Source organism: Myodes glareolus, chromosome 19 (assembly GCF_982192425.1).
Source record: "Myodes glareolus chromosome 19, mMyoGla1.1, whole genome shotgun sequence".
Taxonomy (NCBI): domain Eukaryota; kingdom Metazoa; phylum Chordata; class Mammalia; order Rodentia; family Cricetidae; genus Myodes; species Myodes glareolus.
Genome location: NC_142044.1, coordinates 9,159,431 through 9,185,337, shown reverse-complemented (window position 1 = coordinate 9,185,337; position 25,907 = coordinate 9,159,431). Strand labels below are relative to the sequence as shown.

Here is a 25,907-nt window from a genome sequence, read left to right as displayed (position 1 = left end):
AGTAAAGCAGTCTCTCAGAAAGGAAGGGGTGTGGCCGCATGCAATTGAGAATAATTAGGCTATGAATTCACGTTGTTATGAAAGTGTTGCCATTAAGTACGAGATGGGGAGATTCACATTAGACTCGGAACATAAGGAGGGTGTAATACTCTTCCAATAATAAAGCAGTTGGAGGAAATTTCAGTTTATAAAAGCATAACATTTGAGACTAGCATATAAACTCTTCTTGAGATCTTCCAAAAATTAAGTTGCCAGAATGCCCGATAAAGTTCCTTAGAGAAAATAAACTATACTGAGAAGGTAAAATTTTTATAATTTCACAATTTATATGAGCACAGCTGGTACAGAAACCTTGACTCTTTAAAGAGAAATAAGAAGTACTTGAGTGGGGTATCAGCCGTTCTTATGGAGCTTACCAATTGGTGGTTGGTAGTGAGTATTTCATGAGTGATCAAAGCAAATTCATAGTATAGAGACACAAAGACTTGAAGAAAAACCAGACTAGAAACAGAGTAACCTTTAAGTGTTGCAAGAGGCACTGAAGCCTAACCTACAGCCTTGAATTCTGAGTGGGAGACCTTCAGAAAGTGAAGTAATAGCGCTGAGCTCTCCCTAGTAGACCTCCTCTTCTAATTGTTGCACAAGTGTGAGTTGCTCAGATTCCAGATTCTTATGAGGTCAGAAGTAATTCAGTTTTATAGATAAGAAAATTAACTCAGGCATCGTACTGAGTGTCTCAGCTGGTAGATAGTAGGCCAAAAGCTGTCCCATAAAGTTTGACTCTTGAGTCTCTTAAAGGCAAAGGAATGGCCTTCAGGCACTCCTGTTGCTGAACTCAGCCTATGAAGAGTGATCAAATGAGGCCCCCTGCTCCACATGGTCTTGCCCCTAAGTGAAACTTTTTCATGCTTCCATTTATCAACCCTTTTATAACAATCTGTATCTCTTAGTCTATTTTAATATTAATATTTTCTTCTAATATTAACAGATATAGACAAAAAATGAACCTTCATTTTTAAAAAGACACTTTTTTTCTGAAAAAAAAATCCTTTTTAAAAAGGTCCTTAGTGGTCAAATGACATTTCTAGTATCATTAAAGATGGAAGATTCTTTCCTTTTTCTTGCATTCTTGTTACAGTGACCCTAGTCTAGTACTCAAGGTGTCTTTGAAGTATATAATTGAAGAGAAAATAGGGCTTGCCTAGGCAGTATAGAAAAACAAGAATACGTGGTGAATATGAAGCCAAGTCTAGGGAAAGAAGAAAGAGGAAAGAAGAAAATAGTCAGAAGAATAATAATTGGTGTGAGGGTTCAGCGAACAGAAGGGGTCTTCAGAAGATTTTCAGAGGAAGTCATGAGACCTTCATCTTGTCACCTTGACACAGGTATGGAAGATGAGCCAGTCCTTGGGAAGAAGTGCGGGGAAGGAGTAGCACAAATGTGTCCAGTCCTGCAGAAAGCAAATGCTATTGCTTGTTCTCAGGAGCTGAAAGCCCAGAAATGCTGTGAACCATGAGAAAGAAAGTTAGGAGTTAGAAAATGTCAAGGCAGCGCCTTTAGAATACTTAGCGTAGTAAGGATATTGAATTTTATTCTGAGAGAAGTGGAAGCCAATGAAGATATTCAACCAGAAAAGATGGATGATCACATTCACATTCGTGAAAGGTCACCCCATGAAAGCTAGGCTTGAATAAAGACATATATTCAAGTAAGGATGAGAAGGAGTTCAGGGGAGTGGTGTGTTCTAGAGCTGCTATTTAGATCCCAATAAGTGAGCACAATGCTTAGTTTAGGAATAGGGTCTAGACAGACACTAGAAAAGGATCCAGGACTAATACCTAAAGCTATTCATACACAAAAGCTGGGCAGAGGAGAAGAGTGAAATCAAAGAAAACCTTAGTCTCTGTCTGGCCACCAGAGACTTGGCTGTTGTGAGGCAAGATGGGCAGATGCCTATGACTTTGCTTTTTTATGATAATCTGTCTAATCTATTGTCACTAGATGTGACTCTGCCACATATGATTTTAATTCAAACGTGTGTTTATAGCTCATAAAAACTGAATAAATACAGATTGGATTAAGAGTGTCAGTGATCATCTTTTGGCCAGTACAAATCAGTGTATAATAGAGGGAGGGCAGTCTATATAAAACATCCTCTTAAATATTGAAATTCCAAAATTGATGATATTGGCACTGCAAACAACTATTCTATCAGGATAAATTATCAAGAGTTGCAGTTCTTCTTGCTATTATATAATATTTCTATCTCAAGAACAGTTGCAAGCTACCCACAGTGCAACCACAGACTGTCTAGAAGATGCTATGTCTAGTTGTCCAATTAGCCTAGTCTACCCAAATCTTAGCTGAGTTTTTCCCCTTGGCTAAGTTTTTAATAATTACTGTCTTCAAAGTATATTGTTTTAAAGTTATATTTAATATGGGATGAACTGTGTCACGGAAAGAACAAAGACACAAACAACAAACGCAATTTCATTCAGTGCATAATTACCAACACAGAAAAGGCTATCTATTATCCTGCCTCACTTTTGGCATTTTTATATCAAATTAAGTTGGATAAAAAGTTCCAAATCTTCTTCAGGAAATATTTTGTTGTTTCTTTAAACAGCAGTTTTCACTTAATACAGAACAACTCTGTGGCAAATGCTCAGATTTTATACTGACATGTGTGATTTTCCAGAAGAAACGTCAAGTCCTCTTGCTTCCCCTTTAACATGGATTGATTAGATGCAATGTCAAAGTTCTATTAAGAACATCTAAAATGGAGAATGCCTAGGAAAGTGGGCACATCTATGGTAATACTAATATTTTGATCCTGGAGAGGGAATTTTTTAATTTTATTTTATTATTATTTTTTAAACAGCACATTTCTCTGGGCTTGAGTGGATAAGATCGAATTTCAGACTAACTGACGAAGCACAAACGCTTGTGTTCAGATTCCGTTATTTTTACACATGTACACATAGCCCTCAGGGGAGTTGCTCATTCCTGGTAATATGCGTTTGCTTTGAGATCTCATGGATCAGCAAGCTATAATGTAGCAATGGATGTATGTATCCAATTCCAGCACCTTCTGGTCATCCTACTTCCCTCATGGGCCTCATTTGTCAAAGTTAGGCTGTGAAATACTTAGAGCAAGCGTTTTGTTTTCTTCAGTGCTGAATTAATAATCACACTGCTTTCTCTATTTCTGATTATATTTGAATATTAATCTACAAGACTCTTAGAACACATGCTAAGACTGGATTCTAACTTTAAAATGTCAGCCAATGTCATTTACCTTAAAGTAATAACTTGAATAAAATATCACAATGTTTCCTATAAATTAATGTTAAACCTATTTCTTGTCAATGTAGCCACAGAATAGTTTAGCGAATCTTATAACTAAGAATTGTCTTTAATATTTCCTTTATTCGTCATAGTCTTAGAAAGAGAAGTCTTTTTCTGTTAATGAGGCGTGTCTGTTTATTTGCAGCACTGTGTTTCTACTCCCTATGAAAATGTATATATTTCTATCTTCTTTAATATACCTGTTCAGCCAGCACTTAAATGGCTGAACAGTGTTGAGAGTTTTAGGACATCCTCAACTATATAGTGAGACCAGATCTCAAAAGAGTAAAAACAGAAAAGCTCAAGATTTTTTGCTAAGTATCTATTAATATCCATTATATATAATATTAACAACTTAAAACCATTATTGAATTATAGCAATATTTTATTAAGAAGAGATTAATCTTTTTTTTCATCAGAGCTTTTTAAACATTGTAGCAACTAGGTCCTTAAGTATCAGAAACACACTTGTTTGCTTGTATCCTTGACCCCTCTGACTCCTACAATTATTTATTCCTCTCTTCAGCAGGATTTCCCAAGCTTGGCCTAATGTTTGACTGTGGGCCTCTGCATCTGTTTCCATCAGTTACTGGATGAAGCCTTTCTGACTGCTGGATTAGGTACCAATCTTTAAGTATAGCAGAATATTGCTAGACATCATTACATTGACAATTTTTATCTCCAGTTGTGTTTCATTCTATACTAGTTTCTGGGCAATCCAGCCCAGAATTCTGGGTCCTGGAACTCCAGGTAGGTTGAGGGATGGGCTCAACCTCATGGCATGGGTCTCAGGCTGGACCAGCCATTGGTTGGCCACTCCCACAATCTCTGTGCCACCCATACCTCAGCACATCCCATAGACAGGACAGACTGTAGGCTGAAGTTTATGTAGCTGGGCTGGTGCCCTAGTACTTCCGCTGATAATCTTGCCTGGTTACAGGAGACGAGAAGTTCAGTCTACATATGTGCACCACAAGGACACGTGCTCAGCTATGCTCATAGCAGCTTTATTTGTAGTAGCCAGACCTGGAAACAGCCTAGATGGCCCTTGACTGTAGAATGGATAAAGAAAATGGAGTATTACTCAGCTGTTAAAAACAATGACATCATGAAATTCGAAGGCAAATGGATGGAGCTAGGAAAAAAAACCCACCCTGATTTGCTGTAGGAATTCCTACCCCCAGTAGACTTTAAGTTAACCACCCACTTGGGCATAGCCTATTATGCTATAAATGCCAATGTAAAGCACACCCTCTCTTCCAGTGGTGTGATTTGGGTCCTATTCCCTCTTTGTGAAGAGGACTGTGATCTGTGAATCTACCCCTAAATAAACAACCCTTTATTATACTCAGTTCTGAGCTAGTGTGGGATTTCTTTTTAGTGTCCTTCTTCAAGTAAGGTAACCCAGACCCAGAAAAGCAAATATGGCATGTCCTCACTCATAAGTGGATATTAGCTGGAAAGTATGCTACAACTCACAGATCCAGAGACACTAGGTAGCAAGGAGGACCCACTTGGATCTCCCTGGGAAGAGGAAATAGGAGAAATTTTGTGGGTGGACTGGTGGCAGATGGGGATGGGAACATAAGGGATCAGGTGGGTGCAAAGGGGGAGATTACTGAAAGAGCCAACAAGGAAAGGGGGGTATTTCAGGGTCAGGTAGAAAACTAGTGTAAGGGAAACTTCCAGAAACCTACAAGGACGACCCCAGCAAAGACCCCTAGCAATCGCAGGTAGGCACTACATCTTAAAATTTACTGACTCTCCAAACAGTTTAACCACAGTTTGGTAAGATTTTCAGTAGCTATCAATAGCATTCAGACCAAAATCCAGTTTCAAAACTGTTGATATCAAAGCCAGGTATAATAGGACCTCTCTCTCTATCTCTTATCTAACCATAACTGTTTTCTCTTTAAGAAATGCATAGAAATTATTTATTTTTTTCTGTGATAAAGAAATCAGCCAAAATAATTAAAAATAGGTCAAGTTAATATTGAGTAATAGTGAAATTTTGTCTACATAATTCATCAGACTTCTGATGTATGTAGGTAGATATAAATATAGATATATCAGAAGATGGAGCAAGTAAGATGGCTTAGCAGTAAAATCAGAGAATTGATTCCACAAAGTTGAATTCTGACTTCCATAGAAATGTGTTGGTGCATGTACCCACATTCATGTACACAAACACACATACAAATATGCTCATACATTATATAATTACATCCACACATAATGACAATAAGTAAAACTAAATAGTTTGAAGCATCTGACGTATTGCAGTTGTTACTCTTATTCCCCAGATGAAGCAGAGATCATTTATGTTAAAGTTTTGTAAATATGATTCAGAGAACATCTTTACCAGCTTCTTTCAAAGTTAATGGTATGTCGTGCAACCTTGACTGCCCCTTCATAATCCACATGAATAATAGCTTTTAAATCTAATTACAATCCACTGTTGGTGTAGCAGATCTGTAACACCAGCTATTCTAAGTGCTGAGAAAAGGGTGTCATAAGTTCAAGAACTGCCTGAATGGCAGAGTAAGTTCAGTGTCAGACTGAACAACCTAGGGAAACATGATATCAGCATAAAACAAAAGAGACCAGCTAGAGAGATAGCTCAGTCGTGGAGTGCTTGCCTTGCATGTACAAGCCCCAAAGTGTAATCCCAAGTACTCCCCCACAAATCTAGTTATAATATTTATTATATGGGTTTCTGAGAAGAAGCCTTTGACCATTTTCTAATTCACAAAAGAAAAATCAACATGCACATATCTCTTTTGACAGAATATATGATATAAGAATTTTGTAGAACAACACATGCTCAGCGTTATAGCTGTATAAACTTTGAATGTAATCGATGGAACTTGTACTAACGTTACTAATAAAACAATGTCAGTTTCCCAGTCCTACCACTTCTCAAGGGAAGGAAGAGTTGTAATTACTCAAAGATGAAAGCAGCTTTTACCAGGCCTTTGCGTCATCTCCTGCCCCGATCACTCACTTAATTTTCCCAAACTGGCTCCCCATCGCTTGCTCAAGAGAGCCAAGCTGTACCCCCTCCACTGTTTATGTGCCAACCCAGAGCACAGTTCATCTCTTTCCCTAACTTCAGGTATGTCACCTCAAATGTTGACTACTGCCCAACCTAAAAGTAGTTCCCATTTTAATCTGTTTTACATCCTGAATGCGTCCTTTACCAACTTTCCACAATGTTTAATGATTCCATTCATTTTTTTTAAAAAATACTCCATTCCGATTGGATGGAATACATCTTGAAGACTGATCATATTGTTTGTTAACTGTAGATATCCATTAGCTAGTAGAGTACAGGAACGCAGGTTAAAATTAATAAATATTAGCTAAATAAATATCTTCTATTTTTTAGTGTTAGGCAATAGCTCTCTTTATGTGCTGACATCATGAATTCTTAGTTACGCTATTTTGTCTTTAAGAACATAGATATTATGTTCAACTTTTAAGAACTTCACTACAGGGATGTTTTAGAAGATAAAAGATAATGAATAGAAATCAGTTGCTGCTCCTTTAAAAGAATGCGTATGAATGAAAGCAGCCTAAAATTAAGTGTGCACGGAACTCTACCATCAGTTCTCCATTAACTACACCTCAGTGTCGACTGCAATAACTTCTTGCCTCATGCCCTGCAATTGCAAGACAGAACATTAGGGCACCACTCATCTCTCAGTTCGCTCTGTGTGGCCTTTGAGGCAACCTTACCCTTTCTCCATACTCCCATAACTGTTGTTTAGTTAATACAGCAGAATGCCAACTGGGCATCAGTCTGAGAGCCCAGTGTCATCAAAACAGCTGTGACTATGCCAATGCTAACCCAATGAGGACACTTACTACATAGGCATAACTCTGGGTCTGAACTGATCTGAAAATATTTGACTCATGATTCCTTATTTGCTTCTCTTTTTTTCCCTTTCACTGTCATTTTACAGCAGTAACTGTCATCTATTTTAATAACAATTAACTATGTTTCTATATTTTTACCAGGGAGCCTTTAAAATTTTAGAATTAGTACAGTGGCCCCTTCAGTGCCCGCTGAGTTCCTATATCCCAAATACTCTGTTTCAATACTTGGAGACAGTTTCAGTTTTACTGATGAGGCAATAAAGTTAAGAGAAAGAAATGGAAATATACTAAATATGTCACTAAGAATTAGAGTTCCTCAAATAAAGTTCCCTCTCTGCGGCAGCGGTGGAGCCCTCTGCCCTGCAGCCCATATTTTAGTCCAGGGATTTCTGGGCTTTCACAGTGAGGAGTTCAGTGTGTCTGGAGACGATCTGCCATGTGTAAGGAAATGTTTAGGTTAAAAGCTCTGCATCAGAGATGGGGAATGTTGAAACGCGAGCAAAGAAAATAAATGTCTTGAGGGACTTAAACTTACAGAGAGCATATTTACCCCACGTGAATATCTTGTGTGGCTGGGGAAGCCCAGATATTTCACCTCTGAGGCAATAGCTGAAGCAGAGAGTAATGGAAGTGATGACAAGCAAGGGCCTGTTTTGGGTATTCCAAGAATTATGGTTCCTTTTCAACGTTTTTCGCGGAGTCTCTGGCTCAGGAAGCATAAACTGGGCTCTGTGGACTCTGCTCATGTGTGAGACGTTGGGTCAGTACCTACTATCTACCAGATACTGTAATAAAAGACTGCTGACTTTTAAAAAAAATCACAATGCAATAGGAAAGGATTATACTCAAAATATGGTATTTTGTGCTTTATGTTATATAAGAGTCCCACAAAGGAAGAAGTAACTTCTGCTTGAATGTGAAGGACGACATCAGAGAGGATGAGCATCTGAGTTCAGGTGACAGCCACTCTTGGTTGTTGACTTTAGTTTTTCTGAAATTCATCTTTAAATCAAAGATTTTGGTGTAACCTCGGGATACAGGATACAGTATGAGGAATGATGAGGAAAGGAGCAGGAATGAGTAATTAATCACTATGGTAACTGGCATCATACTTGTGAATACTCAGAACTCTCTCAGAAATGTTCTAGTCAGGAGGAAGTTGGCGCTCGTCCACTTCCTGTTTCATAACTTGAGAATTTCTTCTGGAGGACACACTCCCCCAGGCAAGGAACACTCATAAGCAGAGTAAAACCGGAGGCCATGGGGATGTAAGAGAGTCGTTGAGATGCTCACTTTTAATTGCTAACACTGTCTCTTCAATACCTATTCTTCATCTCATTCCATGCCCTCTAAATAGAGCTCATTTTGTTCAGGTATTTGGCAGTATGGCAACTAATAGGCAACTCATTTCTGCACCCAGAATGAATGTTGATTCATGTAAACCCGTAATGATTATTCAATTTCTCTTATCATTGATCCTATAAAAACAGGAAATACTAGGCCTACTGTAATAGAAGATTTGCTGCGAGCCCTTTGGAAAATTTGCCCTCAACTGAAAATGTGACAGAAACAGGGTTGTGTGCCCTTTTGGACATTTCATGGGGCATTATGAAAGTATACAGCTTAGAGCTGCAGTGCTCATCTTGAAGCTGGCAGAGAGCTCTGCAGGTGCGAGCCAGCGTAGGAACGCTGATGGAGGTGCTAGAAGGACAACCCAGACATAGATCATCCTTTAAGCTGCAGAGTTTATAACCTTGGAAATAGCCAGACTTGATCATGAAAACAAGGGTGAGCCCCCTGACCCTTTTAAAGGCACGTGGCAGAGGAAGGGGTCAAGGCTGACTTGTTGTCCTGCTTGAATGTGGATTGTTGGTGATGGTCTCTCCATTGTTTATCTATTCATTCCCAGAAGTTATCATTCATGTGACTAGATAAAACAGTAACAATTCCATGGAGTTAAGCATTCATTGTTTTCTGGGACCCATTACTAATTCCACTTATAGATTCGGAACAGAGTGGTGACTCCCAGGACCACGATGACCTTAATCTTGACTTGGACAGGTATAACATGGAGGCCAGCTTGCTTGTTGGGAGTTTCTGTCCCACCCGGTACCCCACAACTGTTTAGCCCCAAAGAAAATCACACTGAGATCTCTATAAGTTATAAAGCTGATTGGCCCATTAGGTCAGGCTACTTATTAGTTCTTGTCGCTTATATTAACCCATTATTCTGATCGATTTTAGCCATATGGCTCGGTACCTTTTTCAGTGTGCAGGTCACATCCTGCTTCCTCAGTGATCTATGCAGGACTGGGAGGAATCAACTTTCTCCTTCCCAGACCTCTACTGTTCTCATTGCATCATTTCTACTTCCTGTCTGGTTTTCCCACCTATACTTCCTGCCTGGCCAATCAGCGTTTATTTAAAACAGGATTGACAGATTACAGATACTTCTCCTGCACCAGACAGGGCCTTTCAGACCCAGCTGTTGAGTCACTTTTCATTTCAGTCCCCATCCAAATCCTGGCTTCTTCCCTGCCCACGATAGCTATCACAGTAGAGGCCTCAGCTTGATTCATACTGCAGAGGAGGACTGAATGACCCAATGTTTTGAAGGACTAGGTTTTCTGGAGCCTGAAGATAGGGCATGCAAGTGTTACATTGCCAGGGTCAAGATAGCAAACCTACCATTTTCTGAGACACTTTTATTTTCTTGAAAAGAAATAAACTTGAATAATTATGAAAGGAAGAGTCCATGGATTGTAGGAGGGTTTTGGCTGAAGGGGGTAAAATGGCATGGACCAAGGATTCCCAAGATTCAGGTACCAGTGATAGAACGCCAGGCCCATGTTGGAAAGGCCTTATGGGAGTGTAGGACTGCAAACATATTAACAAGCTTTGACACAAATAGCGTGGTTGATGATCAGTAGCCCCCATGCCCACATACAGAGAGTTTGATCACTGACCAGTTATACCATTTTGATCTAAATAGCAGTTGTTTCCCTTACCCAATAAGGGCAGGAAACCTGTTCCATGACCACAAGCAGACCAGATCAAAGCCAAAGCATAAAAATGAATATGCTATACCTAAAGATATGATAAGATAATGGGAGTAATAGCTGGTTCCGCAATGAGCTGTGTGCATATATCCCACAAAGACCCTTTTTCTGTAGGGTTACTCTCAGACTTACTGCTAAGCCTGCCTTCTCCCTTCCCTGCATTTTCTATCTCTCTTCTCCCTTTGCCTAATATTGCTTGTGCTGGCACACATGCATTCTCATTCTTTCTAAAATGTCCCCTTACAGCTACCCAACTCTCACCATATAAGAACCCGCAGACTTTCACTGTGGAACCTCATAGATTGCTTGACTTCTGTATCAGAAAGCGTGACCATGTCTCCAGGAAGCTGCTAAAGGCTCTAGCTGCCTTGTACCTTCTTTTGTTGTTTGTTTCCTCTTTCTATAACTGAAGACATCACTTTTGAATTTCTCTTCAAGTCTATTTTTAATTTCTTGTGTTGATGAGTCCACGAATCTGCAAAAGGGACTCTGTCTCCCACAGTGATACCAGAACTCTGTCTTTCCCAATTATTCATGTCTAAGGAAGGTCCTGGAACTACTGAACAAGAATAGCACCACAAGGATGGATATAGTCTAATGCTGGGATGCTGTATTCACACAGAGAACTGGTGAGAATGCATAACCTAATACAAGCTGACATCCATGGACCAGCTCACTTAGAAAGTTGCACAGTGTATGGGGATGTCTAAGTGAGGGATGCACTAACTTTTATCTCCTGAAAAATTCGGAAGAATTGTATTTATTTTCCACAGCTGTCAAGATAAATCTGCCCATATTCTTATTCTTGGTCAGTTTTCCAACACTTGATAACACATCTCGTCCTTTCAGAACAGAAGGATGGAATGCAGGGCTTACATACTGGGAAACTTTCATCTCGAAAAAGGAAGAATAATTTTCATTTATTCACTGAAACATTAAGTGTCAGGTACCAGTATAAGTGATGAGGATGTTGTCAGGAATAAGACAGAGTCGGGCCCTGCCTTTATAAAATTTATATTTCAGTAAAGAAACAGAATCAGATAAACAGCCTTCTTTCAGGGTGTGATTATTACTCCTCACATGAAACACTAGAAACGGCAGCATGGGGTTCATCTGAGATGGAGAGACTATTTGGAATAGTAAGAAGGCTCAGGAAGTGATTAAGAGATATAAGAACTCTAGCTCAATAATAACCAAGGGAGAATGACAAATGGAATGAGAGGGTCTTCATTAAAAAGAGTTCAGAATTGGTTATAATTCAACAGAACATCGAATTTTAGACAAAGAGATGTTGTGAATCTATTTCCATGCTTCAGTGACAGTTATATGGAGACAAAGGTAAGAGAAAATCAGACGAATGAACAAACAAGTTAGAATGAAGATCGTGGTTGCCAACATACATGCAGAAAGATGATTGCAAATTGGAAGGAATGAGGACATCTTGAGTGTATGTATAATAATTTCTTTAAGAGAAAAATATGCAAAATAAAGAACACATTATCATTCAAACAAGAGTGTTGTGTTCTGCATATCTTTATTATTCTTTATTAGAACAATTGTTCTTTGCTGTTAGAAATAAATATTTAAAAGCATGTTCTACTTATAATAATGTTGCTAATGGAAGGGTGCAGTGGAGCCCATTGGAGCAAGCATAAGCAAGAACCTTTCGGTGAGTCTTTGGCATTCAGGATTCAAGCAACCATCGGATGGCAGCCGCTGCCCAACCCTCATTTGTTGCCAGGTAGGAACTCAGACTTTGTGCTGCCAGGGAATGCAATAGTCTGGTATTTTGCTTGGATTTTTCCAAACATGAAATATCCTAATTTTCAAGAGTTGGCAATGAATTCAAATTAATTAAACAAAGTAAAATGAAACACTATGAGACTATAAATGGGGCGGGGAGGAAACAGAGAAAGGAGGAGGAAGAAAAGGCATCAGATGCTTGTACCCTGTATTCATCCTACAATTTACCATTCTGCCGCCTCTGCTGTGGGATCCCCATCACAATCTCTTTTTGTGATAAATCTAGGTGATATTGTAGTGCTTATGTTGTGGAAAACTTTATTCAAATCCAGAAGGTGAAAATATTCCAGAGCTCTTTAAGAAAAGGAGGAGGAGGAGGAGGAGGAGGAGAAGGAGAAGGAGAAGGAAAAGAAGAAGAAAGAAGAAAGAAGAAAGAAGAATTACCCAGAATCCTGGAGTCCCCTTGGAAAAGACAGTTGGTTGAGGCAAGGGCGATTCTTAACCTCTTGTATATTTTACAGTCTGTAGATTCTACACTATGGGAACCTCAGAAAAGAAGCCAGACTTTTCCATTGACTCCAAGGCTGCATCAGCAAATGTCAGACCCAGCAGGCCCTTTGTATTATAGGCTAAGGATCCAAACAGCTGTAAACAGTTTATGCCAAGATCCCTTCAAGTGTGACAAACACAGAGCATCCTCAGTGCCTCGGGAGACCAGTTAGAACTAGGAGAGATCACAGAAGACAGTCTCTGAATACTGCGGCCACACCTCTCAGGGCTGATGGCCATGGTGGCTTTTTTCTATTCTCTCCTCATCAGAAATGATGCTGGGGTTAGAAGTTACTTATACATGGTTTTGCTTTAATTTTTAGCAAAGGGATTTTGGAACCGTGTATTTCCTAAAGAGAAACGATTGCCTAGATATTGAATTCATACATCTTCTTATGTTTGCCATCTCATGTGACTTTCTTGTACAGCTTTCCTCTAGGTTAATCCAACCCAGTGAAGAAATTCATGAACATATTCACTTATCAGAACCTGCATTACTAAAACCTGAAAGATCTAAGTGTTGTGTTAGCAGTTATTTGTGGAATCTTTCAAGAGAGTATTGCTTCCCATAACTTACACAGACTTTCTGGCTAGAAAATTAGTCTTTCTTAAAGGAATTCCATTTTTAAGTCCTGTTTTTATTATTTAAAATTTTGGAGTATTCTTGAACTCTTGTATCAGATTTATTTGGTAACATGTCATAATAAATTACTAGTGACATGGGGTTGGGAAAGCCAAAGTCATACAAGAAGGACAATGGCCATATAGTGTTCTTATGACTATGTGTGTGACTGCCAGCTGCTATGATACCTTAGAAACAATCAGAATAAATGGACATTCTCATCTAACTGGAGACTTTTAGTGTTCTTTACATAAGGCAGCAGTGGGGGAATGGGTAATAAGATTACTGATGCTGAAATAATGCCCAGTGGAAAACAAAGTACATATAAACCAAGTGAATTTGTTCCATAAGGAGACATTCTCAAATTTGGCTAATACTCATAGCATAATAAGATTCCTTAAAACATATGACCACAGTTTTTAAAACACAATAATCAAAGTCTTCAAATTAAATAACTATATTACTACTGAAATAGTGTGATTTATTGCCTGTAATTCCATTTATTTGACATGTATCACCAAACACTTCTTTTCAAGAGTAGTCCTCCATAAAGGATAAAGCTATAGAAACAGAAAAAAAATACTATTTCTCAGTTGTATATAAAACTCACATTAGCCTGGTGGTGTGATTTAGCACATGCATTTAATCCCAGAATCAGGCAGATCTCTGAATGTGAGGACATCCTGGTCTACAGAGCAAGATCCAGGATAATCAGGGCTACAAAGAAAAACCTTGTCTAGAAAACAACAAAGATAAGTAAAGCAACATCTAAAATCCCAATTGCTTTGAGTAACTTTGTAATTGATAATAATGATGATAAAATCCACTAAAATTTTAGCCAGGTGGTGGTGGTGCACATCTTTAATCCCAGCACTCAGGAGACAAGCAGGCAGGCCTCTGAGTTTGAGGCCAGCCTTGTCTACAAGGCTGTTGTAGGACAGTCAGGGATAAATAGAGAAACTCTGTGTCAAAAAACCTAGAAAACAAAACAAAAATAAATCAAAAACCCTCACACTGGTTAGGAATTATTGTCATTGTACTTTTTAATATAGTCATCAATCAAATTTATGTTTATGTTGAGAAACTGTGAATAAACTCAGAATATAATTAGAAATGAAAACACTTGGATAAGTTAGAGAAAATTAACAAAATCCCAGCAAGGACAAGAGTTTATAAACATTAAATTTCTTTATATAACTGTATAGGCAAGTTCCTTACTCTATTGTTAAAAATCTAAAGCCTTGACAATCTTTTGTTCCATGTTGAAATAACAAGAGATATCAAGCCAGAAATAAATCACCTTCTTGATCAGAGAGAAATCTTGAACAAAACTGGGCCCCATTCTGCTGTTTGCCTTGCCAACTATACTATTCTGTATTGTAAACAAGGCTATAGGACTGTTGGATTGATAATCTCCCAACCCCAGGCCCAGAAGATAGACTCTTAGTAGCAGTATTTGTGGATCTTAAGAATCTCGTTCCCGTAGGATCCACAGGTGAGCACACAGTCCTGAACAAGAAAAGCAAGATACAAGGGCACTCTCCTTGGGTGAAGTATCTGCCAGTTTCTTCATGCTTTGGATTTGTAATAAAAAGAAAATTAGAAACCAACAAAGAACAAATATTGATTGAGTCAATGCATGCCAGAGTCTGATTTTTAGAACTAATGAAGAGCAGATACAGTGTGGAGAGAGGGACATCTATAGAAGAAATCGTTATACTTTCGTTCATATGGATTACTCCGAGACATTCTTCTGTGATGTTTTCATCGGTAAGCATTTTATTGGTCTTTGTGAGGTTAAGGTGACCTTTCAGGTTTGATACGGTTAACGGTTAGGTACTCATCTCCTTCATTTACCAGTTGTGTTGTTAGCCTTTCTATTCTTCAGCATAGCACCCCTATTGATAAAAGAAGATACTCATAGTGGAGGATCCTAGGACTATTGCTTTCATAAAGGAAAATCTGAATGGAAAATGTACTTCTTTGATCAGTAGCTTTTAGTTCCTTTGCTATATAATTTTAATGAAAATTTGATGGAACACTGATCTATATTCAATAGCTCTAAGTATGGGTAAGTACCTACAGAGAATCTTTTCCATGTATTTTCCATGTATGTGTGTGTGTGTGTGTGTGTGTTATATGTGATATAGGTAATATATATCAATAATTAAATTATATATGTGATTTATTTATTAATTAAATGAGTTAATTAAAAATAAAATGATATATTATCCAAAATACAATTTAAGTGAAAACTAAGAAAATTAAAAACACTAAGTAAACTTTGTCATCACCATTTTTAATCAATAGATTTCATTTTGATTATAACTAGAAAAAGAAAGTAAAACTCAGTTGTCTTTTTTCAACGCCTACCCTATAAAAACAGAAGTTATCACCAATGTGAGGAGGGAAGATGGCATGCTTTGGAAACATAAATCAGCATAAAAATGATCTTTTTCTGTGCTTTGAATGGATCATTATGAGAAAATCAAATTTTATATGGTAGGCAGATCCACATTTGTTACCCATTCATGCATAGACTTTTAGACACATAACAAACTAATAATTTAACATCAACATCTCATTTAAAAACTGTAATTGTTCTCTTTAGTGGTTCAGTTCCGAAGTCCAATATTTATTCCAATCTTTCCAATGGCATTAAATTTCTGCCTCATTTGTATTAAGGTTTCATACTTTCATCAGGCCTTTGATAATAAAATGACATATTTATTGCCTAACTTTTATTAGCTTTGGCTTAAAGATTCTTCATAGAACTTCACTTAGGAAACTCAATTCTCTTTATAACAGAAAAAAGAAACATTGCTTGCAATACGATTGTGAATGTAGATGGAAATTTCGTCGTGAAAGTGCGGCGGAAAGAACCATTTGAAAGATTAGCCTCTTTAAGCATGAACAGTAACTTTTAGCAATTTTCACACCATCTTGATTACTGAGAGATACTGACATTTTAAAATAGTTTCATTTTTTATTTACATATAATATGTTAAGCCACTTTTCCTATTCAGGAGAATACACAAATTTGAAGTGAGCCTGATCTGTCTTCTCTCTTCTTACGATTTAGATCTTAAGTGGCCACCAGGAGTCGATGTGTTAAAGGCTTGCTAAGAACAATGATGGGGTCCAGCAAGAGGTGTTCAAGATCATTAAAAATGCTCTTAGGAAGAGATTATGTAACTCTAGCTCCTTTTTGCTTCATGGCCAGAAAATGTTTAAATTATAATTATCAATTGCGGAGGGGAGCCTGGGAACAACTTTATAGGGTTGTTTCTTTCCTTCCACATTTACATGGGGGTGCCTGCAGGGATCAAACTTCAGTGACCACACTTGTGTGGCAGTCGCCTTTCTCCACTGACCATCTGTCTCACTTCTGTTTGTACCCGTGAGGAGCTTTGCCCCATTACATGCTCTCTGCCATCGCACTCCCCCTGGCTAGGGAAAGGAATGATTTGGAACTGGCACAGGAGAAAAGAATGCGGAAGACCTTGACCTCGAAGTCTAGAAAAGTCTTGGGATGGAAAGAGAATTTGGTGAGTACTTCTTGTGGGAGTTTGGAAGAGCAGACAGATAATATAGTACAGGTGTCGAAGGCTTGTTTCGTGGAGTTTCAGAGCAGAACAAGGATGCTTATTGAGAACTGTGCTGGAGGGCATTACTGTACATTCTCACATGGGCTTGCTTCATTCTGGCCATGTCCTGTAGCACTTTAGTTGAATGGCATTTAAAAGAAATGGAATCCATTTGTTGGAGGAAATTCAAGCTATCACAGCATTCAGGTTTCAGTCTGACACAAGGTCTCTGACGTTCTCCAGGACTACTAGTGAAAGACAACAGCTGATGGAGAGGAGAGAGATGGAAACGGTACAGTCTTCAGAAGACAGGAATGTGAACAAGCTTAAAGCTGCTGACAAGGCATTCTTGGCGTAGGAGGCTGTAGGTTCTAAAAGGATCAGGATCGTTAAAGAAAACCTACTGTTCAATGGGACAATAGAAAAGGTGTCCCGAGAATAAGACTCGACCTATCAAGAGTTACAATTTGTGAAAATGCAAATTCATTTGACAGGAACCTACACTGAAAAAAAAATTTCACTGAAGGGTTTTTCTAGTTTTTAGAAATTCCAAAGGCTTAGAAAAGTTAAAAAGCAAAACAACAACATTATCAAAATCCTCAACCATATAAGTCCAAGACAACACTACCGCCGGGTCGAAGGGGCCAGACTACATCTTGAGCTTGCTGAAGAACAGGACGGCATGCTCTACACGGTGTTCATTTTACATGCATACAAAATGGAAGAGCGCAAGGACGATGAAGATTTAACCAAGGTTCCAGAAAGCTGCTGAAGCCAGGCAACGTGAGGCAAGGACAGATTCCTTCGAAGGAACCTAAGAGGCCATTGCCTTGAGCTGGGGAAGCCTAAATTGCAGTGGAGATTCCACATGGTGAAGATGGCGGGACAGTGAGGTACGAGCTGAAAACACCACAAGGGGGAAGTGGCGCTGCTCTAGAAGTAGGCACAGTGTGCTCCAGAGAGCAGAACTGCAGAGTCACGGCTCCCCAGGCTCCTGAGGTGAGGGCCACCATCGAAGTCTCAGATGACCAACATAGAGCTGTGGGGTTTGGTGTTTGTCTTACTGGGGTTTTCTTCTTGCTTTGCTCCAGTCTTAAGTTGGAATGTCCCCATTCCTTTATTTTGGGTTGGGAATATTTATCCTATGTCATGTATAGAAATTATATAACATTTTTCTTTGCTACGGGCTTACTGTTAAGAGTTTTTCTGAGACTCGGACAAGATTATGAACTTAAATCCTGAATAATTTCGAAATTAATGAGATGTTGGAGGCTTTTAGAGATGTGTAAAATGTCTTTTATTTTTGCTTTATGAGATGAACATGCTAATTTAGGGAACAGAAAGGATATGTTAGTGATGTATTTGGACTTCAGCTCGACAAGAAGTGGATTTAAGATCAGTTCTGTATACTTGATTAACCCTATCACCTAGGATATCTCTGCACATGCATGAGGGTGCTTTCAGAGACATCTGAGTGAGGTGGAAAGACCTACCCCATACCTTACATGGCAAGAATGAAGATACTCGAGTGAGATATTTGGGCTTCTCAAACTATCAAACTATTAAAATAATAGACCTCAAGAAATTGGAATTTACCTAAGAAACTCATGCAGAAGAATGGTTTGTCTTTCGGAGAGAAATTTTGCAGCTGTACCAACTTCTCAGAACATCTGGCAGAGAGTCTGCAGCAAGGACCATGACGATGGGTGGGCCTGCACCTTGACCAGCCCTTAGTGATGTTCAGTTATACGCATGCCTTCTGGATATGACTCCCTGAACTCCCGGCAGCTATAGGTGCCTGCACAAGGCCTGAGCAAGACCAAGTCAGTCAACATTCCAGCCTGGGGAGCTGTTTCCCTAGCTTCTACCCCTAACTCAGGAGGGATCAACAGCGGGTGGCCTCCAGGGAAGGGAGAGTTAGTTCCCTTTAAGAGTGAGGGCCCAGGTATGTTGACCCTGCTCCAAGATGGTGTCAAACCCATGAGTACACAGGTAACACCAACATATCCCATAGCTTGTATTAAAGTAAAAAGGATAGGAAGTTAGGAGGTGAGGAAGTGAGGTAGATCTAGGATAACACAGGGAGATGACCGAGGCAAATAAGATAAAAATAAATTCTATGAATTTTTCAGAGAGTTCATAAAAATAATATTTTTTAAACAGAGCACATAAATTTGGGAAGGGATGGGATGGGAGATGGTGAAAACTGGAAGTGTTGTGGGAAAGTACAAAATGTCTGGGGTGAGGAGGCATTGTACCTCTGCTACAGGGGAACTCCATCTAAATTCCTCTTATACATGGATATGCACATATTTTAGGAAGCTTCTGAAGTACTGCACTTCCTTATGACATTTCCACAGTCTTTAGTGTTGGTTAATCACATAGATCCCACCTCCCACTGCTATCCCATGGCCCTACCCACCTAACTCCTCCCCCCTGCTTATATTATTAATTCCTAAGAACTCTAGATTATTATCCGTTTACGTGATCTTCACATCTCTTCAGGCTATGAATGTTTATCAATCTTTTTTCCCCATTGCATAGCCTCCACTTCAACCAGTATCTTACATTTTTCCTTTTGCCTTTTGTTTTCCTCTGTGCTCATGACGTTGTTTCTCCCTCACCTTCAGTAAACTTGAGAAGCTGCTCATAGTAAAAGGCAGAGACCAACATTGGCAAGAAGATTTGACCATGAGGTGTAGTTAATAACCATTGTCTTCACAATAGAGTATCTTGATGATATTTTGTTGGTATGCTTCCAATTCCAGGATTTGATACTCATTTTGAGGGACAACCATTTTTCCAGAACAACCTTTTAGAGCCCTGTTGGATTTTCCTTGGGAAGCAATAAACCTCAAGTTTTTGTTATCATGGATTGGCACAATCTTCCAGCTGCATGGAGAAGAGGCTGAGCATCTCATTGCTTTTCAGATATCCTTCTGCCAATAATTTCCACGTTCAAGCTACTAATTCCACACAGTCTAGCATTCTATGAAGCTAACGAGGCTATAAACTTCATTATTACTGCGGCTGGCTTGAGATTTAGCATTCTCAGGCTGTCTAAATCATTACCACCTCATGAGCTGCTCAACAGCTTCAAGAATCTTGTGGTAATTTTTTCTCCTCTGTCTTCTCTTCTTTGGGGTCTATTATTTAATGCAAATTCACTTTCTCATCCTTTTTGGTGGAGCTGGGGACAAGATAAATGTGAGTAGGTGTTCATTCATCTTCTTTTAGCTAAAAGTAGTAATGTCATTCTTTGAGTTTGTCAGTCTGTCTGGATCCACTACAGATGGAGTCCCTAATCCTCTGCTGCTCAGAGAAGCTTCATTTTAAAAAAAATGGAAATTTTAATAGAGTTTTAAAATTACCCACATAATTTCTGCTTATTCTAATCATCTGATTTCCTAAACTATTTCAGTCTTTAACCAGAGAAGATCAACCTTAGCACTTAAGATTTGTAGATCGAAGACACTAGGCACCGATGTGAATTTAAAGACAGAGAGGCTTGCTCATCAGTAACTTACTACCCTGTTCTGCACGGACCATTTATTTTTCTGTTTAATTTTTTGTTTTATATAAACAAAGCAAAGGCTAAAGAGTGGGGGAAGAAAAAATCAATTAAAAGCAAAGAAATGAACAGATTCCTGGTAGCAGTTCAATGTTTCCTTCACTCCATGAATTATCTTTATATCCTCCACAATTTTGTGTATCAATAATGAATTACCAGTTTCCCCCCAAATCAGTTACATTGAATTTCTGTCTCATTACTGAAACCACTCTGATTAATTCCACAAACTACTAGTAGTTTTCTGGTACTAAGAATGAGGGGATGATTTTCATCAGCATGTTTAAAATGAATATTTTAATTGCCTAGGAAATTATAAGGACATTTATATCTACCTTGGCATTTCTCTCCGATGAAGCAAAATGTTATGGTTTGGACATAAACACCATTTCCAAAGGTTCATGTAATAATGTTTTGGTCTCAAAGTGATGAGTCCAATCATTCAGAGGGGATTGGCCTGGTGCCTTCACAGGTTCAGGATAACATAGCATGATGAGGACCTAGGAAAAACTAGAACTTGAAGCCTCGGTGAACAAAGTCAAGGTTAGTGGCCCTGTGTCCTAGTGACACCATGTCCTAGTGACTACGTCTTATCCTCATCTCCTATCTGCCCTTGTCTCTCTCTGAGTCCTTGCCAATATGAATTAATTAGACTCTGACCACACACTTCTACCACTCAAGGAAGCAGACTCACCCAAGGCTCAAGGAAGAGGATCTAGCTAGGCTTAGACTGAAACTTCTGAAAATATCAGCCAAACTAAACTTTCCTTTCGAAGAATATTTTGTCAGAGTCACAAAACAAAAACAACAGCAACAACAAAAAACAGTTTAATGCAGTCCCTGAATAAACCAAATAATTACTGGGCGCTTCGGTGGAATGTACCTGCATTTAAAGACTCCAATTTTAATTGCTGTTTTCTTATTCAAATTCCCATGAACTAAAGTTAGGGAATACAATCTATTGAGACTAAAATTTTCTAGAACTCATTTTTTAAGATCATGATGTCTATTTCTTATTATTTTTCTAATAGGTATTAAAATAATTAGTCAGGAAATAATTAAATTCAGAATTAACAACTCAACCAGCAGTCTTAATCATCATAGTATGCTTGAAATCTGGGTTTCTATAAAGTGTGTGTGATGCTTTCCAAATATGTCATTTTATTAGAAATTTTATGCAATTTTGAGATTTATAAAATCCTATACCTTTAACCCAATATTTATTTGATAAAATGAACATGGTCATACAATGGTAAAATATGTATCTACTTAGGCATCAGTGGACAGAGTATTAAAAGCTATTATAAATAATTGTCCTGCACTCTCTTGTTTTCAGATTTCTAGAGCTAATAGCTCAAATACTAGTATCTGAATGTCTGCAGCATCAGTAACATGAACAATGCTTTTCGTGGTGCTGTCTCACCATTTATGTCTGCACCGTTAGCTTTGCAGCACTCAAAATATAGACTGCAACTTGGTACTTCTTAATGTGTTTCTCTTTCCTCTTCCTAGGTTCCTGGGCCTTATGAAAATCTTTCTGTTTGCAAATGGATTCAAGATTCCTAAAGCATCAATACTGACCACTCACAACAAATTTTGACACTGACATTTTTCTCATCTGGAGCAGGAACCTGTGCAGGAAGATCAAATTTTCAGTGAAAACAAAACAGTAAGCATAAATATATTACCAACTCAGTCCATCCCTAATGGTAGGGAAATACCGTAGCACCTCCAAGTTAGATGAGAGCCCCCTGTGTTCGCCTGGGAAAGTTGTAGAATCGCCTAGCTATCAAACATATTGTTTAAGCCGTTACCACCATGGCTTCATCTACCTTCTAACATATACTACATCTTTCATCTCATCTCTGTCCATGCTCTAGGCCCAAGTGTGCAATAGCTCAGAAAAGAGCTCTTATACACATAAGCACGGGACAATGGTTCCTTCTTTATTTATTTCTTAAAATTTATTTTACATACAATCACAATTTCCCCTCTCTTCTCCTCCTGTTCCCTCCCCCTGCTTCCTTTCTAATCCCCCCATCCACTACTCAGAAAGAGTAAGGCCTCCCATGGGAGTCAACAAAGCCTGGCATTTCAAGTTGAGGCAGGACAAAGATCCTTCCCACTGCGTCAAGGCTGTGAACCTCTGCACCTGCTTCCTTCCGTTACTGGGTGAAAGTTCTATGATGGCAGGGTAGTCACCAATCTTACTACAGGGGAAGACCAGTTCAGGCACCCTCTCCTCTATTGCTAGGAGTCTTAGCTGGGTTCATCCTTGTGGATTCCTGGGAGCTTCCCTGGCACCAGGTTTTCCGAAAACCCATTATGGCCCCCTCTATCATGATATCTCTTTCATTGCTCTCCCTCTCGATCCCTGCTCCAACTTAACCTTTTGAATCCCTCATATTCCCATCACCCATCTTCTCCCCTCTACAACTCCCAATGCCAGTTAATCAAAGAGAAAATGGCTAGTTTTATGTCATATAAATAAATGTTTTTATTCAAAGTCACATACCCTGCAGTACTCTCATTCTTACCCCCATTAGATTACATTATTGATCTCTTAAATAGATGTTTTCTGTGTATTGTTCTTATCCACTCCTGTGGTTGCCTCACAACATCTCTGCCAGCAAACTAAATGAGTGTTTTTTTAGATGGTATGAAGGCCAGTCTTCAGTTTCACAAGTGGATCTCTAAAGACGTCCAGAGAATTTGGAAATCTATTCATGATTCAACTCCAGGGTCCCAAGAGTAGTCAACAAATGGTCTTTAATAGATGTATCTTGTCACTGACGCTTTAGCTTCCAGCGGAGGGAACAGAGATGAATGCTCAGCGGTCTATCCAATGAAGTTTCTGCTGCTTAAACACTATTTAACACAGGTTTTTTATTTTTTTTAAAAAAAAACAGTCATTGCTTTAAGAAGGTACATGGTTTTTGTTGTTGTTTCACGTTACATTGGTAAAAAAGAAATCATCTTTCTATCTCTGAAAGTATAAAAATTAATAAAAAAATACCCAGAGCTATCATTTGCCATTAAGGCAATTTGAAGAATGTATATATACAGAAAAATGCATCCTTTCCACATGGTTTAAGTTACTGGCAAAATGAAGCTAAACAAGTGTTTAAAAACACGATTGAATGAGTACCTTTAGGTTGGTTATTTATAGCTGTTCACAACTATCAATTTTTACTTTAAAATTATTGAAGCAATTATGAGCAGAAGGTGAATGCTCACCTTGAGAACATGACTCCCTAATGATTTGTAGGGTGAAAACTACACACAAAACTGGTTCCCCTGGATAAAAAGTACTCAGCATTTTGTTTTATGTAAGAGTCATAATATGATATGGTCCCTAGAAAACTCCCCTATCCTCTTCCTTACACTTTGATGTTTTCCCTGCCTTGGAAAATACATTATTAAGCAAGAAAATGGAAAAAATACAGTACTATAAAATGTGGAGGCAGTATTTTCAAGTATTATAGTTATCTGTCTAGTAGGATTCAAAGAGGCAAACCATCAATGACAACTCAACTATTAGTTTAAAAGATAAATAATAAAATAATCATAATAATAAATAGATTTTCCATTCATATTTAAAAGTAGTTTAAGTTTATACAAAGAAAAAAATGTAAGTATCAATAGAAGCTAAGAATCAGAACCAAGCTTTTTGAAAAAAATCCAAAAACATTAAACTCAGCTGAAGATATCAATATTTAGGAAAACACATTTATTTTCTAAAAAGATTAAGTGTTATTTAATTTACCTCTAACCTATGGATTTAACCTTTGTTTCAATTGTGTCTACTGTATTATCAAGGAAGGTCTAAATTAAAAATAAGAAACAGATAGGATTGCTAAATATAAAATACCTACAAAGTTCCAGTAGTTAAAACAGCACATACTGAAACAAAAATAAGACCACTGGCACGTGTCAGAAAGCATTGAACTTGTTGGAGAATTCAGTACAAGCTACTGAAGAAACACTCATTAGTCAATAAATTGTGTTTTGACGACTGGCTAGCCATTTGGAAACTAATTAAGCTAGATTTTACCTAACTCATTACCCTAAAATAGATTCCAGATGGATAAAATATTAAATTTAAACCATAAAAGTAGTCTAAAAGGAACTTGGATAACTGTCTTTAATAAACTTACAATAGAAAAGGCTTTGAAAGGTGCCACATAGCTAGAATTCCAAGCGGGGAAGCCTGATCAGTCTAGCCACACAGAAATGAAAGCTTATCCTTCAAAGCTAGTAAAGAGATGGAGTTAAAATGGACAAGACTAATATGGTAGCAGGAGCCTGGCTTTCTGTTAATGAAAAATATAAAGTCTTAAAGATACATCTTTTCTTTTATTCCTAGGAACTCAGTAGCAAATGGACAAAGCACTCCAAGTTCCTGGCATCAGAAGAAAAAAAATATTATATAAACCTGTGAGAAGACAAGCATAGTTTTGCAACTACAAAATTAAAGAGAACAATAAATTTTTCTGTAAGCATATAAGAAAAGATTAATATTTGGTATAATGAATTGCACACAGGGAAACATGAAAAGAGCATTGATGATTTCCTCAGAAAATAAAGAAGTGTGATTTTTTGGAATGCAATTTTTATTTAAGTATAACAGTATTATGTAAATTACATTCAGATGTAATTTTTGTATAACGATATAAATATTAAATATAACAATACAAATTACCATTGAAGTAACAATTGCACTGGAGCAGTCTCAGCAGCAGATAAATTCAGAAGTGCCCAAAAATGCATATACAAGCAGACATTAAATGTATCCAGTTGGCAGAGTTGTAGGCATGTGAGCAATTACCACATTTCTATGCCCACTAAAACAGTTGCAGCACTGTGCTTCCTGGGTGTCTCTTTCTGTACCTCAGCCTTCTAGCTCTCTGTGTTGGACTTCTCTGTGGTCCAGAAAATAACAGCTTCATAACTTCCCTACTGAGATCTATGAGCATCAGTTAGTACCTATGCCATAAGAATCTTAAAATATTTTGATATCACCTATGTGAAAAAATGCCTATTGTTTCGTTGACAATGAAAATAAATTAAACAATTTGTGTAATTATATCAACACTAGGAAGTATTGGGCATCAGTTGAAAAAATAATGAGACGTCAAGGGATGTAGCATAGTGGACAGATTGCTTGCGTAGCATGAACAAAGCCCTGTGTTTGATTCCCAGCACCACATAAACTGAGTGTGGTTATGGATGCCTGGAATCCTGCCATTCTGCAGATAGGAGCAAGACAGATGAGATTTCACAGTTTTCCGCACTCAAATCTAGAGAGCTCAAGGCTCACCTAAGCTATATGAAACCCTGTCTTCCAAAACTCTGTAATGAAACATAAGGTAAATCTGTGGACAGCCCTATTAGGCTGTAGAATTTTATGTTTCTTGTGTCTGTGTTTACCTGTGTCTATATACTTAAAGTAAATTTATCTGATAAAATTTTAAATATATCTAGAAAATCTCATAACAAATGAGCTTGACAGAGATGAATCTGTGCAAATAACAAAAGACATTTGTTTTTTT

The 25,907-nt window shown here is 38.1% G+C and overlaps 1 long non-coding RNA gene across 2 annotated transcripts in view; it reads left to right on the top strand.

Annotated features, from left to right (window-relative positions):
• LOC125415217 (uncharacterized) overlaps window positions 1-25,363 on the top strand; it is a 55,652-nt gene extending 30,289 nt beyond the window's left edge. Inside the window, exons 1-3 of one of the 2 annotated variants that reach the window (XR_007236561.3) lie at window positions 15,474-16,748; window positions 21,868-22,024; window positions 24,722-25,363. This is a non-coding gene — a long non-coding RNA (uncharacterized LOC125415217). Of the gene's footprint in view, window positions 1-15,473; window positions 16,749-21,867; window positions 22,025-24,721 lie in introns of those variants that run through there. The other variant, XR_014998193.2, reaches the window with a different exon arrangement.
• Window positions 25,364-25,907: the final 544 nt, after the last annotated feature.